Source organism: Thalassophryne amazonica, chromosome 18, assembly GCF_902500255.1.
Source record: "Thalassophryne amazonica chromosome 18, fThaAma1.1, whole genome shotgun sequence".
Taxonomy (NCBI): Eukaryota; Metazoa; Chordata; class Actinopteri; order Batrachoidiformes; family Batrachoididae; genus Thalassophryne; species Thalassophryne amazonica.
In genome coordinates this window covers 19021483-19045999 of record NC_047120.1, presented here as the reverse complement: position 1 = coordinate 19045999, position 24517 = coordinate 19021483, and the positions used below count along the sequence as shown (strand labels likewise).

General features: G+C 42.7%; 1 long non-coding RNA gene across 4 annotated transcripts in view; it reads left to right on the top strand.

Moving 5' to 3' along the window:
- LOC117530507 overlaps positions 1-24517 on the top strand; it is a 112387-nt gene that overhangs the window by 4334 nt on the left and 83536 nt on the right. For 2 of the 4 annotated variants that reach the window (XR_004566385.1, XR_004566384.1), the window contains exon 1: positions 7951-8718. This is a non-coding gene — a long non-coding RNA (uncharacterized LOC117530507). Of the gene's footprint in view, positions 1-7596; positions 7634-7950; positions 8719-24517 lie in introns of those variants that run through there. The other 2 variants (XR_004566387.1, XR_004566386.1) reach the window with 2 other exon arrangements.

Genomic DNA, 24517 nt, shown 5'->3' with positions numbered 1-24517 from the left:
TGCAAAAGGGAGCAGCGGTCTGGCGTGGGAGGACGGCGCGTGCAAATGGACCGGAGCCACAAATGTTCTGGACTCAGGAACCCTGCTGACACCCCCCCCCAGGCGGCTGCACGGACCACCGCGTCTGTGAAGAGGAGAACGAGGTTAGTCAGCCCAAACCTTCAACTCAGAGGGAAGTTCACGCAAGCATATACTCAGCAAACACTTCCAGGCTTACGTTAAAGGTAGCTCCTCACCGCAAGTGCCAACCAACACTTTCCATGAACGGCGGTGAGGAGCGAACCAAACAATTAACGTAACACGCTCAATTACAGCTGTTAATTATTAGAAACCATAAACATTAAGGTACCTCAGGAAGTGCGCAGTACAGCTTGAGAACCTCACTTCTCCTCTCTCTCAGACACGTGCGTCAAACCCGGAGCGGTCCTCAGCGTCTATTGTAATGAAGCTGATCTCTCCAAGTCAGCCTCACACGGATGGCACAAAGGTAATCCTCTGGCAAAGAAGCCCTGTATCTTCAGGGCTTAAATCCAGCAGGCCTCATCAGGGAATGCACTCCAGCTGTTCTCCTGTTGATCTGCACTTGTAGACAGGCAGCAGGTGCAGGCAATGAGTAAGGTTCTCTGATCCTCTGCACACTTCACCTCTTCTCAACTCAGGACCAAATGCAAACCACCTGGGGAGACACAGAGAAAGCAGGCCCAGCCAAACACCCCCCACTCCATGACAATAAACCCCCCCAGAACCACCTGGGGAGACACAGAGAAAACAGGGCCAGCCAAACACCCCCCAATCCATAACAGGCTACATAAAATGGAGGCACTGCTGGGATAGTATTGAGATTAATTGGGATCATATTGAGATTAATTGGGATATACTTACTTTGCTTACTGTGTTTTATAACCCTACAGTCACACCTATAGTTCTAATTTCCCCCCTAATATTCACATTTATACACATACAACATGGCCAACACCTTAGTTGACAAGCTGAAGAAGTGGTGTCGTGTAGAGGGGCTCAGTGAGGGCCATGCCCTGCTGACAGTTGTCCCTGAAAACACAGCGATAACAGTCATCGAAGAGACGATGCAAACCATTAAGTGTCTTGGTCGAGTCCGAGTCAGAGGAAGGACTTTTGGTGACTCTGAAAAGGAAATGCTTGTGCTTTGTGAATGCCGAGAGAACGTGTCCCACCAGAAATGGCAGCACCAGAAGCCTTGGCAGCCTGGCCAATTATCACTGCATTTGATGAGTCCAGTCTTCAGGATGACTTTAACCTTAAACTGATCGCTCTCTTACAGGCAGAGGGAAAAACCATGAATGATGTACAAGCTCTGTTTGCTGATTCACAGCCTACTCCCTCTCCAGAAGAGTCCCTCATTCGTGCTGTTACTGACCTAATAGACAAGACAAACAAACCTGCTGCAGAGAGCGGAGGGTATCGCCGCCTGCGTGTCTTCTCAGGTATTTTACCTACTTCAGCTGGAGAGGAACAATTTGACCATTGGCTAGAGCAAGCTTACCTGATGGTTGAGGAAAGTGATGGCTCTGACAAAGACAAAAGAAGAAGGATAATGGAGAGTTTAAAGAGACCAGCTCTGGAAGTGATCAAAGCAATACGCCTATCAGGTCCTGATATTACACCAGTAAAGTGCTTAGAAGCCCTCGAAAGTGCTTTTGGCCTAGCTGAGTCTGGTGATGATTTGTATTTCTCTTTTAGACTCTTACAACAACAACCTGGGGAAAAGCTGTCAGACTTCCTCAGAAGGCTTGAGCGTACACTGACCAAAGTCATACAACGAGGTGGCCTGCCAGCCAAAAATATGGACACAAACAGAGTCGATCAGCTGCTTAAAGGGGCAGTCAATGCTGACTTAATGTTGTTGCAACTCAGATTAAGAGAAAGGCGAGCCAAACCCCCCACCTTTTTAGAGCTATTAAGAGAAATCCGGACAGAAGAGGAGTACGAAGCCTCCCGAGTAAAGCTCAACCAGTCAGTCCACACTGTCCATACCAAAGTTTCAAGCAGAGAATAGACAGTCGGAAATACAACACCTGCGAGCAGAAATAAAGGAAGTCAAGTCGAATGTTTGCAGCTCTCGCCACTCAACCTCAGCCTGAAGAGGCAATTACTGAAAGGAGTCCAGCTAATACTGATACCGCAACCAGATTGGATCCTGAAGTAATAACACTGAAAAACACGGTCAAGCACTTGCAGCAAAAAGTGAATTCCAAGACCTCAAGACGTCAAACTCAGCTCCACAAGTTGTAATGGTGGTTAACATACCAGTCAAGTCCCTCAACCGAAAGTGAAGAACGCTTTGCTACCGTTGTGGTGAAAATGGTCATATGGCAGGGAAAATGCAGCAGACCTGAAAACCAAAGCAAGTTATTCGAGACTGCTCCAAGCACTAAAAAAAGCCAAGACCAATAGGTCACTGCCAAAAGCTGAAGCCACACCCCCTACTGATCCTAACTGCACAATGAGAAAAAGTGCGATAGATCTCCTGGAGCCCGGAGTACCTGAAGGCTTAATAGGCCCACCTTCAGTTGAGCCCTTAAAAGTAAATGGGCACCTATGTGATGCACTGTTGGACAGTGGTTCCCGTGTCAGCATCATTTTTGAGTCCTGGTACAGACGATACTGCCAAATATGCCCATCACTCATCAGTGAACAAACTTGATATATGGGGCCTAAGTGACTCTAGCTACCCCTACCTTGGTTATGTGGTTGTTGATATGGAGTTCCCAAAGAAAGTGACTGGAGCCCCAACCACCATGTCTGTCCTAGCCCTGATTTGTCCCGATCAGCCAGGTCCTGATCAGACACCTGTCATCATAGGGACTAATGCCAAAGCCAGTCTTTCCAAACGCTTGGCCCAGCTATGCTGTGACACCCCTGGCATTTCAGCTCATGCTCTTGGTATTCAAAGCTCTTGCCCCAGTACAAAGACAAGCATTACCCCATCAACCACTGAAGAGGACGCTGCAGTAGGCTTTGTAAAATGGGAAGGTTCTGGATCCCTAACCATACCTGCAGGGGGCAGCCTCAAAGCTACCTGTTCTGTCATGTTAGATTTGCTCCTCCCTAAAGAAATCCTGATGATTGAAGCCTCAGCAACCAATCCACTGCCTGCAGAGGTATTACTCCAACCTATGGTGATACCGAGCAGTGCCACTGAAAACAACCAATGTATGGTCCTGATTCAAAATGAGTCGCTAAAGAGTGTAAATTTACCTGTTGGCGCTATTGTAGGGCAACTCTGTGTTGCTGATGTTGTCACAACAGTACCCTGTCATCAGTCCAAGCCCAAGCAATTTGATGCCAGTCAGATAGACTTCGGAGAATCGCCTGTTCCTGAGCAATGGAATACAAGACTACATCAAAGGCTAGCTGAAAGAGCAACAGTCTTCTCCCTAGATGAGCGTGATGTAGGATTAGCCAAGGGAGTTGAGCACAGCATCCGTATGTCAGATCCAAGACCATTCCGTGAACTATCCCGTCGCATCGCTCCTGCAGATATCGATGATGTGCGCTGTCACATCAGAACTACTGTTAGCAGCCGGGATTATCAAAGAGTCCAGAAGCCCTTAATCGTCAGAAAAAAAACGGAGATGTCCGGATGTGTATAGACTACCGTACACTGAATAGCCGTACCATACGGACAACATACTACTCCACGCATTTGACGAAGCCTTGATTGCCTCTCAGGTAGCAGTGGTTTACCATTCTGGATCTGAGAGTGGCTATTATCAGATATCCCCATGAAAGAAGAGGACAAAGAAAAAAAACTGCCTTTATCTGTCCTCTGGGCTTCTATGAGTTTGATAGAATGCCCCAAGGGCATCACTGGAGCACCTGCAACCTTCCAAGCTTGATGGAGAAGCGAAGGTTGGTGACATGAACCTCCTTCAAGTCCTTGTAGTATTTGGATGATTTGATCGTGTTTGGCCGACACATTAGAGGAACACGAGGAAAGGCTGTTGAAAGTCATCGACCGACTTCAAGAAGTAGGTCTAAAGATTTCGATTGACAAGTGCCAGTTTTGTCAGACAGAAGTCAAGTACGTCGGCCACATTGTCTCAGCTGATGGCATTGCTGCTGACTCGACAAAGATTGAAGCTGTTACCCACTGGCCCAGACCCCACAACCTAAAGGCCATGCGATCCTTCTTAGGTTTCTGTGGTTACTACCGACGATTCATCAAAAGCTACTCGTCAATTGTTCGCCCTCTGACATCCCTTACCAAGGGATATTCCTCCCCACACAGCGAGGGAAAAGTCCCAAAAACAAACAAACAATACCTATTTGAATGAAAGGGAACCATTTGTTGACAGATGGGATGAGTCATGCACCCGAGGCTTTTGGAAAAGATCAAACATTGCCTCACAAACGCCCCAGTATTGGCTTTTGCTGATCCAAAACAAGCAATATGTATTGCATGTTGATGCAAGCTAAGTGGTCTTGCGGCCGTCCTTTATCGAGAGTAGCCCAAAGGACTGAGATCTGTGGCCTTTGCGAGTCGCCAACTAAGCCCCTCTGAGAGAAACTACCCCATCCACCAGCTGGAGTTCCTGTCCTTAAAGTGGGCGATAGGTTGAGAAGTTCCATGATTATTTATATGGAGCCCGCTTCACTGTACGCCACTGACAACAATCCGCTAACGTATGCCCTCACCACTGCCAAACTTAACGCAACGGGACATTGGTGGCTTGTCGGATCTGTCAGTGTACGATTTTGACATCATCTACCGTCCCTGGACGGAACAATATTGATGCAGATCTGTTGTCCCAGGATGGAACCAAGAGACGAGATGGAGTGGCAAAGTATCTCACACTCTGGCGTTAAGTCAATATGCCAGCATGTTGGTGCTCTTGACTCTCCTAAAGACTCCCCCAAGTACATTAGCAACTTGGAGCTCCTCCCGAAGTCCTCCCTGATGTGTATGCTTACCCAACACGCATACAACTCAATACCTTAAACCAAATGTCTCAACAAGAGCTGATCATTGCCCAAAGTCAAGATGTAGTCATAAAGACTACCATGCAGGCCATGAACTCAGGCAAGTTGCCTGAAGATGTAAAGTCAAATCCTGAAATGCAAGCCATGAAAAGAGACATTGCAAAGTTAGTCATGAAAGATGGACTACTATACCGTGTGAGTACCTAGCCACACAGGGAAAACAGACAAACCAGCAGACAACCAGCTTGTACTGCAACTAAGTTTAGGACAGTTGTCTTGAAGTCCATGCATGATGACCTTGGCCATTTAGGGGTGGATGAGAACCACTGACATGCTCAGAAGCAGGTTCTTCTGGCAAAGAATGGCCATGCAGGTGGTAAGCAGTACATAAAAAACTGTAGAGAGTGTGTTCTAAGGAAAAACTCCATGCCAAAGAGCTGCACCCTTGCACCAGATTGTGACCACAGGCCCCATGGACCTGGTCTGCATAGATTCCTTCGATGGAACTTGATTCAAAAGGAATAAGCAATGAGCTAGTGGTAACAGACCACTTTACGAGATACGCCCAAGCTTTTCCCACCACCAAACCAAACAGCTCTCACAGTCGCCAAAATCCTTGTGGAAAAGTATTTTCATCCACTATGGCTTACCTGCACGTATCCATTCGGATCAAGGCAGAGACTTTGAGTCCAGACTCATTAAAGAGCTTCTGAAAATATTAGGAATATGGAAGTCACGTACAAGGCTGTATCATCCCCAGGGTGACCCGCAACCTGAGCGCTTCAACCAGAACCCTACTGTCAATGCTAGGCACCCTAAGTCAAGAGAAGAAACGTCAATGGAGCCAGCATGTGTTCATCTCGTACATGCTTATAACAGTACCCAAATGTGATTCCACTGGTACTCCCTTATTTCCTTATGTTTGGGCGAGAAGCCAGGCTCCCTGTTGATCTGTGCTTTGGTACCTTTCCAAATGACAAAGGAGAAACGCAACACTGGGCTTATGTTACAAAGCTGAAGAAAGACCTACAAAAGGCTTACAAAATGGCTGCTGAAGTCTCTAACAAAGCTCACCTTCGCAACAAGAAAGCCTATGACAAAAGATTGGGGTCCAGAACCTTTAACCAGGGGACAGAGTCTTGGTGAAGAACCTTGGTCTAAAGGGGAAACACAAACTTGAAAATCGTTGGAATGATGTTCCCTACATCATCCTTGAACAGCTACCAAACCTCCCAGTGTACAAGTTGAAACCCCAAAATGGCTATGGAAAAGTGAAAACCCTGCACAGGGACAATCTCTTGCCGATTGGAGATCTTGTGAGAATCCCTATGCAAGATGAAGTGGAAGAGGTGCAAAGAAAGCCACTGCACAAAGAAATCTGCGGAGTGAGCATACTTCTGTTGATCATTCAGCACAAATGGAGCCGAGCTGTCATCCAAGTCTTCCGATTTTGAGTATGTAAGACCCCAAGATCCTACAGTACTTACCTTGAACAGCTACTCAAGAGAGAGAAATGAAACCAGTCATGACACACCTTGACCAGAGAGAAAGAAATATGCCTATGAATGACAGTGTCTCAGAAGGAGATCATTCTGTTGAAGAGGATAATGAGCAAGATGGTGCCACTGAATCAGATTCAGAGCCTGAACCTGTCTCAAGTGAAGAAGACACACGACAACCAAGTCCTCGTGCCATAATACTGACACAAACACCTTCTAGACCCAGACGAACGGTTAAACCTGTCGTCAAACTGACTTATGATCAACCCGGCAAATCCAAAGATCAACCTCTCACAATAGTACATAGGGGTATTACCATACACATTGGTAAACTTAATTGCACCTTCACATAGTTGTAGTTGTTTGTCTGATGAGGACACCAGACATTTAGCATGGGGAGGGTGTAACCCGGACAAATGTATGACAAAGTTCATGAGATTTGTTAGTTAAGAGGGTTAAAAAGTTTGAATTGTTAAATATATTACATAAATATGGGTATTTCATGTATCTTTAAAGGAATGAAAAACTGTTAAAACTACCTGGCATAGTTAAAACAAGTATAAAATGCTTTTGATGTATCTTATTTTTGTTTTATTGTGAAGAGCAAAAGGAAGTGCTGTGTCTGTATACCACCGCTGTCAGTCTGTTGTGAGTAGTAGCTTGACGTGAGTGAAAAAAGCCAGTGGTCGTTAATGGACACTTGTTAATGCTTTTTGGACTACTGAGCACTTTTCAACTCGAAGTTTGTCCTGCAGTAAGGTGTCTGTTATTTTAAAGTGGTTTAGCATATGGACATTTAGCATTTGCTGGCTAAGGTAATTGCATTGGATGAGAGCTAGTTCAGCTAACTCAGCTAGCTACAGAAACTACCTGTTCATCATTCCGGCTCGGAGATGACGACTAGTCATTTGTGAAGTGCTAAAAGTGTGCTTTTGGAGGATATCCTTTCCTGGAGATACTCACTGGAGCTTACCGCCTGAACCCGCAGAGGGGTGGCCGCATCACCATCTTAGGACACGGTTTGGTTTCTTCCTCTTCACCTGAACTTGGACAAGAGTCCATACCTGTTGAACTACTAACCAGGTACCTCTTATTTTGGTTTGCTCCGAGAGTGGAGGCGGCCCGTTAAGTTTCTGGCTTCGCCGCTCCCAGCATCACTCGGGCCTGCAACTGTAAGTTTTGGTAACTACATAAGCTGGCTGGTGTGTGCTGTGTGTGTGTGTGTGTGGTGTTGTGTGTGTGTGTGTGTGTGTGTGTGTGTGTGTGTGTGCTGTGTGTGGTTGGTGAGTGGGCCACTCACATAGGGTATAGTGCAAGATGTGTTTTTGTGAGCTCTGTTTGGGATAAAATGATGTTTTGTGAGCTCTGTATGTTTTCTGTATATGTTCGTAAATAGTTCAAGCTTAATTATGGTTTGGTCATTTTGGAGAAGTTGAGAGTGTGTGTGGCTGTGATTTGATTGACCACTGTGGTTGAGGGTGACTAAGAGTAATATTGCACTGTAAGGGCACATGAGACTAAAGAGGCAGTAAGTTAAATAAAGTAGTTAACCTTCATTAGTCTCTAATACTAAATATAAGAGCTCGGGGAGCCCTTACCTAGTACCGTGGGTAAAGGTGGGCTACATGTGTAAAAAGTGTACCTGGCCTAGTGGCTATTAAAATATAACAGAATTTCTCACATAATTTTTAGGAGTGGAGCCCAGCTGGGCCCCACATATTGCCCGTTCCAGCTGTAGTTGAGCCCATCTACTGCTCATCTACCCAACAAAAAAGCCCACCCATGTGAGACCCATGTGAGCCCCAACTGGATGTGTTTGCAGGGAAGATACATTAATCATATGTGCATAATGATTAACAAATATTAATGTTTATTAATCATGTAAACAATAGCTAAGGTTAATCACGCAATATCCAAATGTTTAAATACATTTTGAGTTATATGTTTGGTGTTTTTGAAATGTGCAAACATTCTTGTGATGTAACTTGCTGACAGTTTTTCAGTTAGTAGTTGTTGCCTGAAAACCTTATCAGAAGACTTCACAGCGTGTGTGGGTAGGACCATGCCACGAAAAAGAGGGATCAAGACCACCCAGACGAAGGACAATGCCAAAGATTAGCAGAAAGACATTGTAGTAGCTTAGGGTATAAATTTAAATGCCAGCCCACTGTTCGGGGTTCCTCCTTGCTGTCAGCTTGCTGGGACACCAGATTGTTGGTTGGAAGCTCGCAACTCCTGGGACCCTCAGAACCTCTGGGTATGTTTTTGTTTATCTCACTCATTCTGTAAAACTTAAATCCTGTTCAATAAATCTGAGTGGTGGACTAGCCCTCAGAGTAATTTTGTTCAAATTTAAATGACTGGCTAATACCTTCTTTCAAATCAACGGATGCACAGGATAAGAGGAGGTCACAGGGGACCCCCAAAATATCCCATATGTCCTGGGTGTCCTTAGACATCCTCTTGACGTCCCCTAGGTGTCCTCTTGTCTTGGTGGATAGGTTGTGAACTTAGCCACCACTCCAGCCTACTTAACCCTCTGGGGCCGACGCCGTCGTATACGATGGCTAAGACCAAGCTTTACTAAATTATAAATAACTTTTTAATGATACAAGATAGAAACTTACTTTTTTTTTTGATGACAAGTTAACTCCGCGGACTTTCGAGCCAGCCAACAGCTATCTTTGTACTCCTCATAGAAGCTGTGTGATGATGTGCGCAATTTTCGAGTGTCCAATCACAATTGTTTCACCATCACATGGTTTTCCAAAATCCAATCGTAGGGCAGATTTCCCTCACGTGAAAAGCCAAAGATTGTTTTCAGGAGTGATATGTTACTAGTTGGCCATTTGAATAGCCCTCTGGGTGCTCCAATAACTACATACTATTCCAATGCGCCCTGCACCATTATGCACAGCGATCAGTAAAAGCAGGAGCAGACGGAGAGCCTCTGATGACAATCTCACATGCTCAAACAAACAGTGTGTAAGTATCAGAATTGCTCCACTAGTTTGCATGTGAATGTTACTGGATAACGCTGTTGCTTTCTTGGTGTAAAGCACAAACAAAACGCAGAGACCATTTTGTATATATTGTTCAAAATGTGCATTTGTGTTTATTGTTTGAACCTTTTTGTTACACAGTCTTTCACACAAGACCTCAAATTACCTTTATAAAGTGTCAAAACAGTTGTTTATTATAGTTTGCTGTGTGTTTTGACATAATTGTAGTGAATTACTTTAATTATTTGGAATGAATGGCACCTCACACAGAGGCACCAATTTAATGTGGTGAATAAGTAGTTAATCTTGTGGGGGACTATTGGTCAGTGATATCAGTGATCACTTGCCAGTTTTCTCAGTCTTTGCATTGGAGGGTTGTTGTAAGTATCGAAGCAATACCAAATTCATGAGTAGAAAAGTAACACCTGAAACAATTGAAAATTTAAGGGAGGATTTATCAATTCAGAATTGGTCGGATGTTTTTGTTGATGATGTTGACAGGTCATATGACGCTTTCATTTCCATTTTTTCCAGTTTGTATAATAAACACTGTCCATTTGTTGACAAAATATACAGAAATCAATATAGCAATAAACCATGGATAACTAAGGGCTTCAGAGGGCATGTAAAAAGAAAAACTTACTATATAAACAATTCATAAAACTACGAACTAAGAAAGCTGAAAGTAAGTAATAAAACATATAAGAATAGGATCATCAATATCATGAGACTCAGTAAAAAAGCTATTATAATGAGTTACTGTCAAACATAGCATATACACACAACACACAAATGGAACATATTAAAGAAATAGTAAGAAATCATTTTTAAAAAATCAGTTTTTCCGAGTAAAACACATCACGATTGATAACGACGTTCATTGCTGAACACTTTGATGATACTTCGTTAATGTGGGTAAAAATCTTGCCAGGTAAATGAATCAACAAAAATTCTGGGTAAATAATTAACGTTTACACAGCTGTTTTCAATGTCATTGGTGGTTACTCACGAAAGGAATACTTGAATCTGTCATGGTTCAAAAAGTAAGAAACGATGATTTTAATACTTTGGATATGGCTTTATTTAACAAAAGTATTGATTTTATAGTAAAAACCAGTTCAATTACATTGGCAATATGTCACTAAGTACTGGTAAATTCCTTCTCAAATGAAAATGCCAAAATAATTCCTCTGTTTAAAACTGGTGACAAACACACATTTTCTAATTATAGACTATATCACTCCTGCCACAATTTTCCAAAATTTTGGAAAAATATTTGCTAAAAGATTAAATGATATTACTGAAGCATAACATCATTTGTGAAGAACAATATGGATTTCAGAAGGTCTCGAACTACATCACAGGCTTTGATGAACTTTGTGGAAAGTTTGACAATAAACAATATACAGTAGGTGTTTGTTTGTTTTGTTTTTTTTTTTGATTTACAGAAAGCGTTTGACACAATTAACCATGGAATACTATTAACTAAACTGCAGAAATATAGAATCAGAGGTCTGGCATATGAATGGATAACTAGTTATTTACAAGGCAGATTTCAGTATGTTCAATAATACAAATTCTGAACTCAGGGAAGTCACGTGGGGTGCCGCAGGGCTCAGTGCTGGGTCCTTTGTTGTTTATAATCTATATAAATGATATAAGTTGGGTGTCGAGTTCACTGAGATGTGTCCTTTTTGCGGATGATACAAGTGTGTTCTGTAGCGGTGAAAATCTTGAACAGCTTCTGGGCATAGTGGAGAAAGAACTGGAAAAATTTAAGGTTTGGTTTGACGCTAATAAGTTGTCACTCAACCTTGGGGAAAACCCACATGTATATATTTGGAAAGAAACAGGCACCCAAATGTAAAATTTAACTATAAATATTTTAGGTGTTATAATTGATAATAAACTTAGCTGGAAACCACATATAAATGTGAAATCAAAAATGTCAAAAACTATAGCCATTTTGTATAAAGCCAAAGACGTACTGCCACAAGAAGGGTTACTTACTTTATATCATTCTCTGATGGTACCTGTCAGGTCTGTCGCCCTAACTGGACCTGGCACTTAAACTGTGCCTGAGATCGTATCTGCAAAACACAGTTTCTCAAAGCACAATCACACATAAAGAAGACAACTGTTAGACAGAGATCTCTTTTGTGAGCTTTGCGCAAAGGGGAGAAGCTTCGGAGAGCGCGTACAAACCTAAGACCAACCTTGCTTCTCCTGCTCCTCTCCGCCGCCCCTCTGGTGCTCTCCTCTCTTATTAGAAAAGAAAAAATCATAAACAATACAACGTAGCATCAGGGTACATTGTGTTTGGGGAAGGGAGGGGTGAACGGTTGCTTGTGAGTTACGGTTTCCTGTGAAACATGCTCGTTTCTTTCACCGAAAGAAGGGAGTAAGCAGTTAAGTTTGATGTCAACAGAGTCCTGAAGCAACCTTTAGTTCATCACTGTGGCTGAGCAATCATTTAGCTTAATGCAGCATATATGAATGGGTACATAATTATTATGATTAAATGAGTCAATGAAGTATAAAAAAATATAATTCAGACAAATAATATGTAGAATCCTTTAACAAGTCAGCTAAGACATATATTCTTTCAGTCTTGTGGCTGGTTTCACTCCCACATCACACAGATAAGTCGATACAGTTCATTTCACAAGAAGCAGAAACTTAGACTACTTTTGATTACATTGAATATCATGTAAGCAGGTAATGATAATTAAATAAATGATAACTCATAAAATCTCCATTTCCCTCCTCTTTTAGCATTTATTTGTAGTTAGCTAGTGTAAAAATAAATGTATTTACAGTGTATGACAATAATTCAGTTATAATTTCACTCATCCATCATGAGCACTTGTTTACACATTTTCACTCATACTTCATTACTTTACACTTTCAATTGTCATCATAAGTGTTCTGTCCTTAGTCCACATTATCACATCCTTCCTGGGGCTCCTCAAGGTTCAAAGTGTATAGGTTTGTGTGAGCCAATTGTAATTGCACAAACAGCTTGGTTGCCAGCCTGGTAACCATTGCCTTAATACAGGGTATGGCACAGCAGGAGAAAACAATCAAAACTCCAATCAAAATCAGAACCGGTGTAAAGAATTTTAGCAATATTTGCCACCAGGAGCCGGAGGTAAACCACCCCCACAGGCTCCATCGTGCTGCTGTTTCCTGAACTCGGTGGTCATAGTAGTTTGCATTTTTTCCAGGACCCTCATCGCCTGTTGTGCCGAATCAGAATTTATCTCATCAGATATATATGCACAGCACGTGGCATTTATCATTCCACATACTGTGCCTTGTGCCGCTGTTAACAAATCTAACACTAATCGATTTTGGAGAACCATCGTATGGATTTCGGTCAACATTTTGTTTTGGGCTTCGTTGACTACGAGAGACGCATTTAGGAATACAGCCAATCGATAATTTACTGTTTCTAATCGAAACTGTAAGTTTGGAATACCCAACCAGGGCAACACGGACAGACCACCCCTCTCCCAATCTTTCCAGATCTTAAACTCCTCGGGCACATCATCGCTCTGCCAGATGTGTTTTACCTGGTGACTCTCCACGTCGTCTAAATTCTGCCTCACCCTTTCTGGCCTTTTGGGCTCGGCCGCGACGACAAAGGTGTGATCTGACACCTGGATAGGGGCGCAAATTCCATCCCATCCCGGTGGGAGATTCAGGTACAAGCGTGTACCACAAACCCAGAACACATCATCCACTGGCCATGTTCCATTCTGGGCTGGTAACGCTGCTTTTGCTTCCCTGGTGCAATAGTGATCTGTTGGACAGGAGGGTCTGTCCTGAGCCCACTTTCCACAATATAGGGTTTCAGATTTGGTTGTGTTAACTTGAATACACTCTCCAACATTTAGGCGAGTCTCTACACATTTCTTAGCAGTCAACCATCCCACTGATACATTCCCTTCCTGATAATAACAAATTGGAAATTTAATTCCATGGGGTATTATAACAGTTTTGGCCACAAGTGCAGATGCCTTAATCCTAGTCAAGGTTACTAATTGACTACACGGGTCATAAATTTTCCCCTAATGAGATCCATTCCATCCGCTGTATGCTTTGGACATATATACGTGATCCTCACCAGTCATTGTTACGTACATAGCTTGAACAATACAGTCAGTGACACCATAACTAAATGGTCGTGCCCATAAAGTTGGTTGTGTGCTGGATATTGGGATGTATGAACAGACATAACAGTCTGTCTCATTAACTGATTAGCTATGATTGTTACATAATTGTACCATGGGTTTTGCTGTAATGGATTGTCTGTGGTATCGTTTATTATCTCATCGAGTAGTGCTAGCATCTGTTTAGGTATGTATCTTTTATTGATTTTCGCGAACGCTTCGCTTTGTCTAGCTGTCCCTTGTAACCGGAAATGATGAAGTAAATATATTACCCCTGCTAACAGAATCAACATTATCATACAACAACAAAAACAAGAGCATTTCTTTCTGCTATGAACCTCTCGGATTTCTCCCTTACGTCGTTTAACTCTTTCTGTCCTCAGCAGGAGCTCTTCGTCCTACATGTTGACTGGTACAGGTGTCATCTTTAGTGACAGTTCAAAAGGTGCAGTTTATGTGGGCTTAGGGGCTGAAGGTGACAGCTCACAGTCTCAGTTCAGTTCAGCAAGGGACTGAGGGACTCTGGAACTTTTTTTTTTTTTATATTTTCCTTCAGTTGTAGTGCATAAATCTGTACTATTATCAGTATGTGTAAGGCATGTTGCAAGTGGACTTAAGATAATGTGTCATGTACTCTGTTCTGTGCCCTGTTCTTGACGTTTCTTTTAAACACAGGGCACAGGATTAGAACAGGATCGTCTTGTCTCCTGTTTTCAAAGATGCAGTTTCGTCTGCTTCTGTCTCCTGGTCTGGTCACGTCAGCTTCAGTGCTCTTATTTCAAGCTTGTAGTACATCTGCTTCTGATCCTGGTCTGAGTTGACAGGCCTCTCCTTGGTCACAGCTGGTTACTCGCTGCTTCAGGACTCTGATATTTGCTTCAACTTTGGTCTTTGTCTTTGTAGTGGGATAGATGCACCCAAGATGACCTTTTCCTCTGGGCTGGATGGCTTTTCCTCTGGGTTGTCCAGGAGTTTTACCAGCTTACAGTGACGTAGGTGGATCCAACTCGACCTCTTAGCGATTTTAACTGCAGTTGGTGTTGTAACACCTGGAATGGCCCTTCCCACTTTGGGCTGGACCAGGATTTCCTTTTGATTACTTTAATGTAGATCCAATCTCCAGGGTGTACTTCCAGAGTCTGTAAGTCTGTAGGAAGTAAAGAGTTTGATGGCAGTAAATGTGTCTTTTGTATTTGTTTTTCTTGCAGCAGTTCTTTCATATAGTCTGCTAGGTTCTTTTCTTCAGTCATAGTCTGAACGTCTGGTAGCAAGTCCGAAAGTTTAAAACTTCGTCCATAAAATATCTCAAATGGTGTGAGTACTGCTTGTGTGGGTGTTATTCTCATGTACATTTTGACTAAATCCAAGCATTCTGGCCAGGGTCTTTTTGTGTCCTCCATGCATTTTCTGAGTCTACTCTTAATTGTCCCATTTGTTCTTTCTACTAATCCTGCACTTTGTGGATGATAAGAACAGTGATTTTTGAGGGTCATCCCCAAGTTTCGTGCTACTTTTGTGATCACCTCATTCACAAAATATGTTCCATTATCACTATACAGCATCTCTGGGACACCATATGCTGGAATGATCATCTTGCAGTTGGCTTTAGCAACAGTTAATGCATCAGCTTTTGCACTTGGAACAATCTCAACCCATTTTGAGAAGGCGTCAATCAACACCAAACAGTATTGGTAGGGTCCACTTTATTCATCAATAAAATCCATGTGTACACTCTGGAAGGGGTACTGAGGTGCAGGAAACTGTCCCTGCTTTGGCCTCAAATTTCCCTGTGGATTATGTCTTATACATGTAACACATGCTTTACAGAAGTTTTTTGCGTAGGAATTGAATCCAAATGTCGTAAAATGTTTGTTCAATAATGCCACCATACCCCCGGTTGACACATGACAAACTCCATGTGTCATGACAGCAGCCATTTTGAACAAACTTTTAGGCAGGATGGGCTTCCCTCCTAATTCAAAAATTTTATTAGCGTTCTGGAGGGCACCTTGTGTCACCAGAAGGCTTTTTCGACATGGGGAACTTTGTTGGGTGTCATAAAGAAGATCCAAGTCCAAAACCGAAGAGTCAGCCATGTAAATGTCAGACACACCGAGTTCGCCCAAAGCAGCAGTTTTGGCTACTTGGTCTGCAAACCTGTTTCCTTCAGACACAAAATTGGAACACTTGGTGTGTGCGGCACATTTACATAGAGCTTGCTTAGCGGGAAGCTTAATAGACTGCAAAAGATCAAGCAGCAAGCTGTGGTGGGTAACGGGTTTACCAGTTGAGGTAATCATACCCCGCTGTTCCCACTGCTTAGCAAAGAACCAGACCGTAGAAAGAGCATACTGTGAGTCAGTGTAGATTGTCAGTTTTCCCTTCTGCAAGACGGCAAGCTCTAGTCAAGGCAATTAGCTCAGCAGCTTGAGCCAATGCCTGGAGGACACTTGTTTGGCCTCGATAATCGTGCCAGGTAGCATTATGACTGCATAACCTGAACGTGTTCTTCCTTTATCATCTCTTGAACAGGAACCATCCACGAACCAGTAAAGTCCATCTTGGAATGGTTCATCTGACAAGTCTGGCCGTGGGAGCTGGAGATCATGTGTCACTTGTTCACAATCACGTGTTCCACTATCCTGTGTTGGTAACAGTGTGGCTGGATTCAATGTGGTGTACCTTTTAATAGTTATGTGTGGCTGCGACAACAACACAGCTGTATAAGCTATTTATCTAGCAGGCGATAAGAACGCCATTTTGGATTGGAGCAGCAACACACTGACTGCATGTGGAACCATAACAGTCAGAGGGTGGAACAAACTAAATTAGCAGTGTCCTCAACAGCCATGGCCGTAGCACAAACTGCTTGGACACATGGTGGGAGTCCACGGCTAACAGGATCCAGTCTTTTAGAAAAATAGCCAAGTGGCTTTAGCTTATCTCCATGTTGTTGTAGCAGTACAGCACACATAAAACCTGTTTGCAATCTGTCATCAATGTAAAGGGTTTACTGTAGTTTGGTAATGACAACACTGTGGAATTGACAAGTTCAACTTTCAGTTTTGTGAATTGGTCTTCTGCCTCGTGAGTCCATGTGATGGGGTCAGAGAGAGCCATCGGAATTGAATAAATTAGATCCAACAACAACTGTGTCTTTTCTCCATAGCATGGGATCCATGACCGGCAGTAATTACAAAGTCCAAGGAACGCTATCATGTCTTTCTTGAGCACAGGTTTTGGAGCTTTGAGGATGGTGTCCTTCCGAGTTGTTTGAATGCATAGGCCATCCTTAGACAGAGTATGTCCCAGATATATCACGGCTGTTTGAACATACTGCAATTTAGACATTTTGACTTTGTTGCCAGTCATAGCCAAGTGTTTCAAGATTGCAATCGTACATGCTTCGCATGCATCTTCAGATTTCCCTGTGACCAAAATGTCATCGACATAAACCAAAAACTGGGAATTCTCTGGGGGCTCAAAAGTGGACATGCATGCATTGATTGCTTGTGTGAAAATGGTAGAACTGTCAGTGAAACCCTGAGGTAGCCTGGTAAATGTGTACTTCACTTTCCTGAAGGTAAATGCAAACCAGAACTGAGAGTCAGGGTGCAGTGGTACTGAAAAAAAGGCATTGCTAATATCAGTCACGGAGAAATGTGTATGCCCATATTCAAGGGAATTCAGGAGGGTGTGTGGATCTGGCAGCAATGGGGCTCGGGTCTCCACAACAGCATTTACTGCACGCAGGTCTTGTATCATTCTCCATTTACTCCATCCGCTTTCTTAACGGGGAAAATGGGCGTATTACATGGGGAGTCAGGACATTCCCTGATTACTCCTGCCGCCAGTAATTCTTCTATTACTGGTGCGATTCCCCTCTCCGCATCTGGTTTCAGCGGATATTGTCTAACACACGGTCTCCAATCAGATTTTGGGGTTATGCGCACTGGTTCCACACAGGTGAGGAGTCCCACATCCGTGGGAGAGGTTACCCATAAATTTGAGGGTACTTCCTGCAATTGTTCCTCTTCCTGTCGGGACAGTGAGGCAACAACACGCCTAGTCAGTCTACATCTGGAAGGTCTGCTACAATGGGGGTAACATCAAAACTGCAGAGCAGCAACTTCCAGTACAAGTGAATAGATGGACTATACTCATACGGGCCGAATACTTTGCGTGTAGGTTCTGCACCCTGCCAGTCAGTTGCTGCTTCGCCTTTAGCAGCAGTGTTAGCCAAATCCCTCCATGGCACAGCAGCAGTTGGGCTGTGGGGGACAACACTATTCCACAGACTGTTGTGTCTTTAAAGTTTGTATATACATATTTCATAGTCTGCATTCCAGGGTTAAATTTATGGAATTGTTGGACGTATTAGCAGTTGGGTTGTTCGTGACCCACATGGTTACATGCAAGTCCAACAAGTCCATAACATCTCCTGGATCTGACAGGTGTTGGACAATATCACACACGTGTTGTGACACTTGAGCGGTCCGTAACATCCAATTTGAAAATCGTGTGACGTTCTATCTTTGACATAAGAATGTCGGGCGTACGAACTGGTTTCATGCCATCTTTCATTGGACAGATGCTAATTCGCAGCGCATTCATCAAATCTTGTCCCAACAAATGCACAGGACATGAAGGTGAGTAAACAACACTCTTACTCACCATCATGTGGAGTTTCTGGGTCACAAAGGTGACATGTTTAATCACACGTTCTTGGTTCGTCACACCATTGGCTGAGGTCACCCAAATTCCTGTTGAGCAAATCTAGTTTTCCGGGGGTAATTTATTCGACTGTTCTACAGGCCCCTGTGTCACAAAGGAAATCAAACTCTTGACCATTAACTCGGAAGATTAACCATGGCTTCTCTGCTCCAAATGGGGGGGCTGTGACTTTGTCTGATTCTAACTCTGGCTGGCTCTTACATCCAAGGAATCAACTTCAACCTGTATGAATTAGCTTCTTGGGCGGCTAGTCATTGTGGAGGAGGAGAAGGAGCCGAGGGGCGCGCATACCCTCTGCCCCATTCCTGTCTGGGCATTGGACAATTGCGTGACCCAATGGCCTGGCTTTCCACAATTCCAACAGACTTCAGGTTCGTCAGCATTCTGTGGGAAATATCCTCGTCCTCTATCACGAGGACCAGAGCTTTGTCTATAGCCTCTTCCCCGTCCCCGGAACGGTTGGCGGCCTCGTCCTCCTTGATAGAAAATTTGTCATCTCCACTATTTACAACAAATATGGCGGAGGATGTTGTTTATTTTTCTTCTGCCCCTCTAATTATATGCATGACGGACGTAGGACATAAGGTCGTCTACACTCTGGGTATCTATAGTTACATCATGTTTCCTAACCAGGCCCCCACAGATGGTAATACCCCTTCTAACAACGCTCGTTTGAACTGACTTTGGAAAGCGCTGTTTACAGCTGCGTCAAATGGGATGCCACTGTGTGCTCTGAAAACTTTCATCATTCGTAATTTGAAATCATCAGGTTCCTTGTCAGGCCTTTGTTTTGTGGCTGCAATTCTACCATAATCAGCCGTTGGCCTGAATTTTTCTCTGATACGGGTAAACAAATCCTGAAGAGGAACAAGTAAAGGAGCTTGGAATTGCCCTTGTGCATTTATCCTAAACGGGAGTACATCCCCTTGTGCATCTCTACCTGTAAAGTCGCCTTGGACATGATGAAAGTCTTTTGTCAAGGCTGCTCTTACAATTCCAGCAATTTCCTGTCCATTCAGACGGTATGACCGGATTAACCCATCCGTGTGTCTTAACCATTCCTCTATATCAGCTCTTGGGTCTGGAAGGCCAGCTGCGGCTTTGATAGCTTCCTCTAAAGTCCAAGGTCTGTGAACATAAATAGATGGCGGTTGTCCCTGTGCTGTATTTGGGTTTGCTACTTCAATCACCCCATGTTTGTCCCGATCGTGTGTGCGATGGTGAGAAGTCGAAATCAAACGATGTATCTAGGGTCAGATACAATGTGGGGACAGTCTGATTATAGGATGGTGGATTTCCACCGAATGGACTTATAGCTTTATAATCATCATTAATTGGAATTTTTACTCCATCCAACGGGACCGTAGGCATTACAGTTACAGGTGGTGGGGTTACATTCACAAATGGATTATTTGACGTGTGTAAACTTTTGTCAGAGTTGGCGGACGTCTGGGTGTTGTCGGAGTCCCTACTTTGGGCCTCACAACTTGCTGTGATTGTTGTTGTTGTACTTGTGAATTCTGCTGTGATGGTTGTTGTACAGTTTGTTGTCCAGGTTGTGGTCTCGGCTGTAATGGTGGCTGTTGTCGTCCGGTCACTGTCTCATTATCTTCATGTCTTACATACATTATCTTGTCCTTTCCTTTCTGACTCTTCCTGTCATTGATTGCTTTCTGTCTCTTCTGTGCCTCATCTAACCATATCTTCGCCACTTTCAATTCTTCCTCCTTTTTTTAACTTACTCTTTCCTGTCTTTGTGGCTACTTGAAGTGTGACGTCACTTACAACCTTTTGACAATTTTCCACCACAAGTTTATTTGTGAAACCATATTTCTTTTTCCATTCTTTACAGTACTGTGTGGATCCCGGGGAGACCCTTTCCATATATTTGGGGTCACCCTCGAGTTTTAATGTACCCTGTGTGTTTCCCATTTTAGACCACTGAGGGGGTTAGGCCTAGGGCCATCTAAATCAGTGGTATTTCAAGATCCCTTTAATGACTGGCGCATCCGCGAGGTGCCGACCAAGCTTCTACCAAATCCTTAGATTGGGTGGGTCGACCTTGCCTCTGCTTCCTTGCGGTTGCTGTTGAGTTTTTGTGCGTATGGAATGTCATGCAAGCTACACTGCAACCGGAGTTACAGGAATTCGCTTACGATCGTTCCCAGTCATACATTTCATTCATTGCAGGAATTCTCTTACGATTGTTCCCAGTCATACATTCCATTCATTGCAGGAATTCTCTTACGATCGTTCCCAGTCATACATTCCATTCATTCATCATTCATTGCCCCTTCAGATAAACTTGGGTTTTCAGTACTTTTTAAAGTGTCCAATTAGAATTTGTGAAATCATTTGAAAAAAAAAAAAATCCTACACGTTGTCACAGTTGTCTCTCTTTGACGTAAATAATAGTCATAGAATTGCCCTCCAGGTCAAGTATTAACTGTCTTCCTGTGGTAAATGTCACATCGGGTCAAGAATAAATCTGTCTTCCCGTCACAGGTCACGTGTTAAACAGTCTTCCTGTGTTTTAGTCACAGGTCACGTGTTGAACGGTCTTCCTGTGTTTTAATCACAGGTCACGTGTTGAACGGTCTTTTCTTCCGTCTAACGGGGTTGCTGCGCGTCGTCTTCTGGTTACGGAGGGAGGATGTGTCGACGCCCCACGTTGGGCGCCAGGAAAATGTCAGGTCCGTCGCCCTAACTGGACCTGGCACTTAAACTGTGCCTGAGATCGTATCTGAAAAACACAGTTTCTCAAAGCACAATCACACATAAAGAAGACAACTGTTAGACAGAGATCTCTTTTGTGAGCTTTGTGCAAAGGGGAGAAGCTTCGGAGAGCGCGTACAAACCTAAGACCAACCTTGCTTCTCCTGCTCCTCTCCGCCGCCCCTCCGGCGCTCTGCTCTTTTATTAGAAAAGAAAAAAATTATAAACAGTACAACGTAGCATCAGGGTACATTGTGTTTGGGGAACGGAGGGGTGAACGGTTGCTTGTGAGCTACGGTTTCCTGTGAAACATGCTTGTTTCTTTCACCGAAAGAAGGGAGTAAGCAGTTAAGTTTTGATGTCAACAGAGTCCTGAAGCAACCTTTAGTTCATCACTGCGGCTGAGCAATCATTTAGCTTAAATGCAGCATATATGAATGGGTACATAATTATTATGATTAAATGAGTCAATGAAGTATAAAAGAATATAATTCAGACAATAATAAATGTAGAATCCTTTAACAAGTCAGCTAAGACACATATTCTTTGTCTTGTGGCTGGTTTCACTCCCACATCACACAGATAACAGATAGTCGATACAGTTCATTTCACAAGAAGCAGAAACTTAACTCAGACTACTTTTGATTACATTGAATATCATGTAAGCAGGCAATGATTAATTAAATAAATGATAACTCATAAAATCTCCATCAGTACCATATATGACATATTGTGTTGAGTCATGGGGAAACACTTACAAATCAAACACCAATCCAATATTCCTTTTGCAAAAACGAGCCATACGAATCATCTGCAATAAACATTATCGTGAACCAAATTCTCTATTTGTGTCTTTAAACTTATTAAAATTCATAGATTTGGTCGATTACATTACAATTCAAACTTTGTTTTGAGCGAAAAACCAAGCCTTACTGAGACATGTCCAGAGTCTGTTCAGATTGAGGGAATCCAGATATAGTTTAAGAGGTGCAATTTTTATTTAACCACCAGTAAGAACAAATGTAAAGGGTTTTTGTGTGTCTGTGGTTGGGGTGAAGAAATGGAACGAATGTTCAACAGAGGTTAGAATCAGTGGTGTAGCCTACGTGGAACGCAGGTAGACGCCGTCTACTCACCTAAAAAGACCCGGAATGTCTGTCTACCAACTTCAAATTGCCCCGGGGAACGTGACGGTGTCAATAAAATGAGCGCTTATTGACTGTAATTTTATTTTCTCCCTTTAAAAGACAGCCATCTGGCGTCCATCATTGCAGAGTGCACCGTATGTGTCCCATCCCCATTCCCCCCGCGCTCGCTCTGCTAGATAAGAGTTTTAATTGGCTCATAGCTAGATGGGGGCTGGGCTACCAGCTAATCAGCGCGAAAGCCGCACACAAACAAGAAGAATGCTAGAGAAAGTATCGATGGTGATTATTACCCGAAAAAAATGAAAAGAAAACAGGCCTCGGTTTTAGAATTTTTCGAAAACGTCTACCTGCTGCTTCAGGGCCAATTGATGAAGTTTGCACCCTGAGTGGAGGAGACAAACCTGGCGCTGTCTGTACTGCTGGTAAGTGGGCTACGACAGCTAGTTTTTTTATTTGTTCACTAAGCTAATGGGCCTTAAAACAGTCTAAAAAGCATTATTTTCAATAAGACGCGTTGTTTTTTAGATGCGTCAGAAGTGTCGCGTCAAAAGCCGAGCTAAACCGACGCTTCTGACGGGAGCGCGCGTTGCCGCTTGTTGGCAGGCTGACACATCAAAGTTCAATCCAAACCAACTTTCGATGCTCTGAACTGTGACGTACCTTGGCGTTGTCCAATAGGAACGACGCGTAGGGCCAAAACACGGAAGACTAGTGGCAGAAACCACTGATCTCTACAAAACAAAGGTGTCACAGGACTGTTCATTTATGGAGCAGTTTTCTGAAGAAAAATCCTTGGAAATGTTTTTTGTTGTTTGTTACTCAGAATTTCTGATTATTGTTAAAAAAAAAGTTTAGAACACTTGTAATTAAAATAGCTAAATGAATCAATAAATGGTTCTTTAGAAACCTTTCAGTAAATTAAAACCACCTATTATTTCAGATTAGATAATTTCTTGTTTAACATAAGGAACCTCGGACATTTATTTTTAGACAAAATAACATGGAAATTTGTACTTTTTTTTTTTTAAGTCTGATAGATTATTTATATCTCATTTCAACCAGAAAAACAGACACTGTAAATAAATACAAATGTTTATTATAAATGCAACAAGAAATAATTTAACAATGACTGCAGTGATTGTAAAGTAAGATTTCTGTGACATAAACCTCATGATGAATTTTTTTAATGGTCATTTCAACTTGTAATTTCGCCAAAATATGTAATTGCCTTTAATGTTGTTATCAGGACAGAGTCATTTCTAAAATATGAATTTGAGCACAATAAGTGGAGAGCTTCTACTTGTGAAAATGTCTTGTGACTTTGATTCGTGGACATTTTTAATGATCCGTTCATTTGTTGTTAAAATATAAAATGAAACAGCTTTTTAAAAAATAATAGAGTTTTGCCAGTAATCTACAGATGTCTTTTGAGCTTGAGTCCCATTGGCTATTGGATAGTGTTGTTTTAAAATGACTGGAATTGGTAACTGACATACTCTCCGGTATTAGTTGCATGGTTGTCTTCATACTGTACTTTTGTGCCACTGATTTGGCCTACAGTGTTTTTGTCATGGGTTGAAAAGGTTTCTGCAAAGTAAAGCATCTACCATATTTTCATTGTTGTATGTGAATTTTCTGGGAGCTAGCTTCTGTCCTTCAGCCTAGCTGCTGTTTTAATGTAACTTAACGTATACTAATACTAGCTTGTTTATACTGGGTAGGTTTCCTTATGGACCACAAAGCCTACAGGTTCCACTCCCCTGTCTGGACCTGATGATGGACTGTCAACTTCAGAGATTGTGGTAGGAAGCGTGAGGCTCTGCAGCCAGTGCATGCTCATGTAGACCGGTGTGTTCTGTTTTGTTTTTGTTTATGCGTCTAAGCTGTACACAAACAACATGGGGGCATGCGGATTATATGAAGGGTGAATCTTGCAGCAGCTGAATTTGGCAGTACAGGCTCATATCCGGTACTAAATAGAGGAAGGAAAAGTGAACTCTTGCAATATACTTAGTTGGGAGGCAATAATCTGCTCCTTATTATTGTTAAGAGAACTTTTCTTTCTTAATAACAAGGAGTCAGTCTTTTTTTTTTTTTTGAGTGACTGTGACTTAAAGTTGTCTTATTTACTGTTAAACAATACACACAGTAGAATAGAATAGGCTTTATTGTCATTGTACAAGTGATACAACAAAATTGCAGTAGCTTGCATATGATACTTTTGGCTGGATTTAAACATTGTTTATTCCTGGTTTATGACCTGATTAAATTTCTTTGTTAAA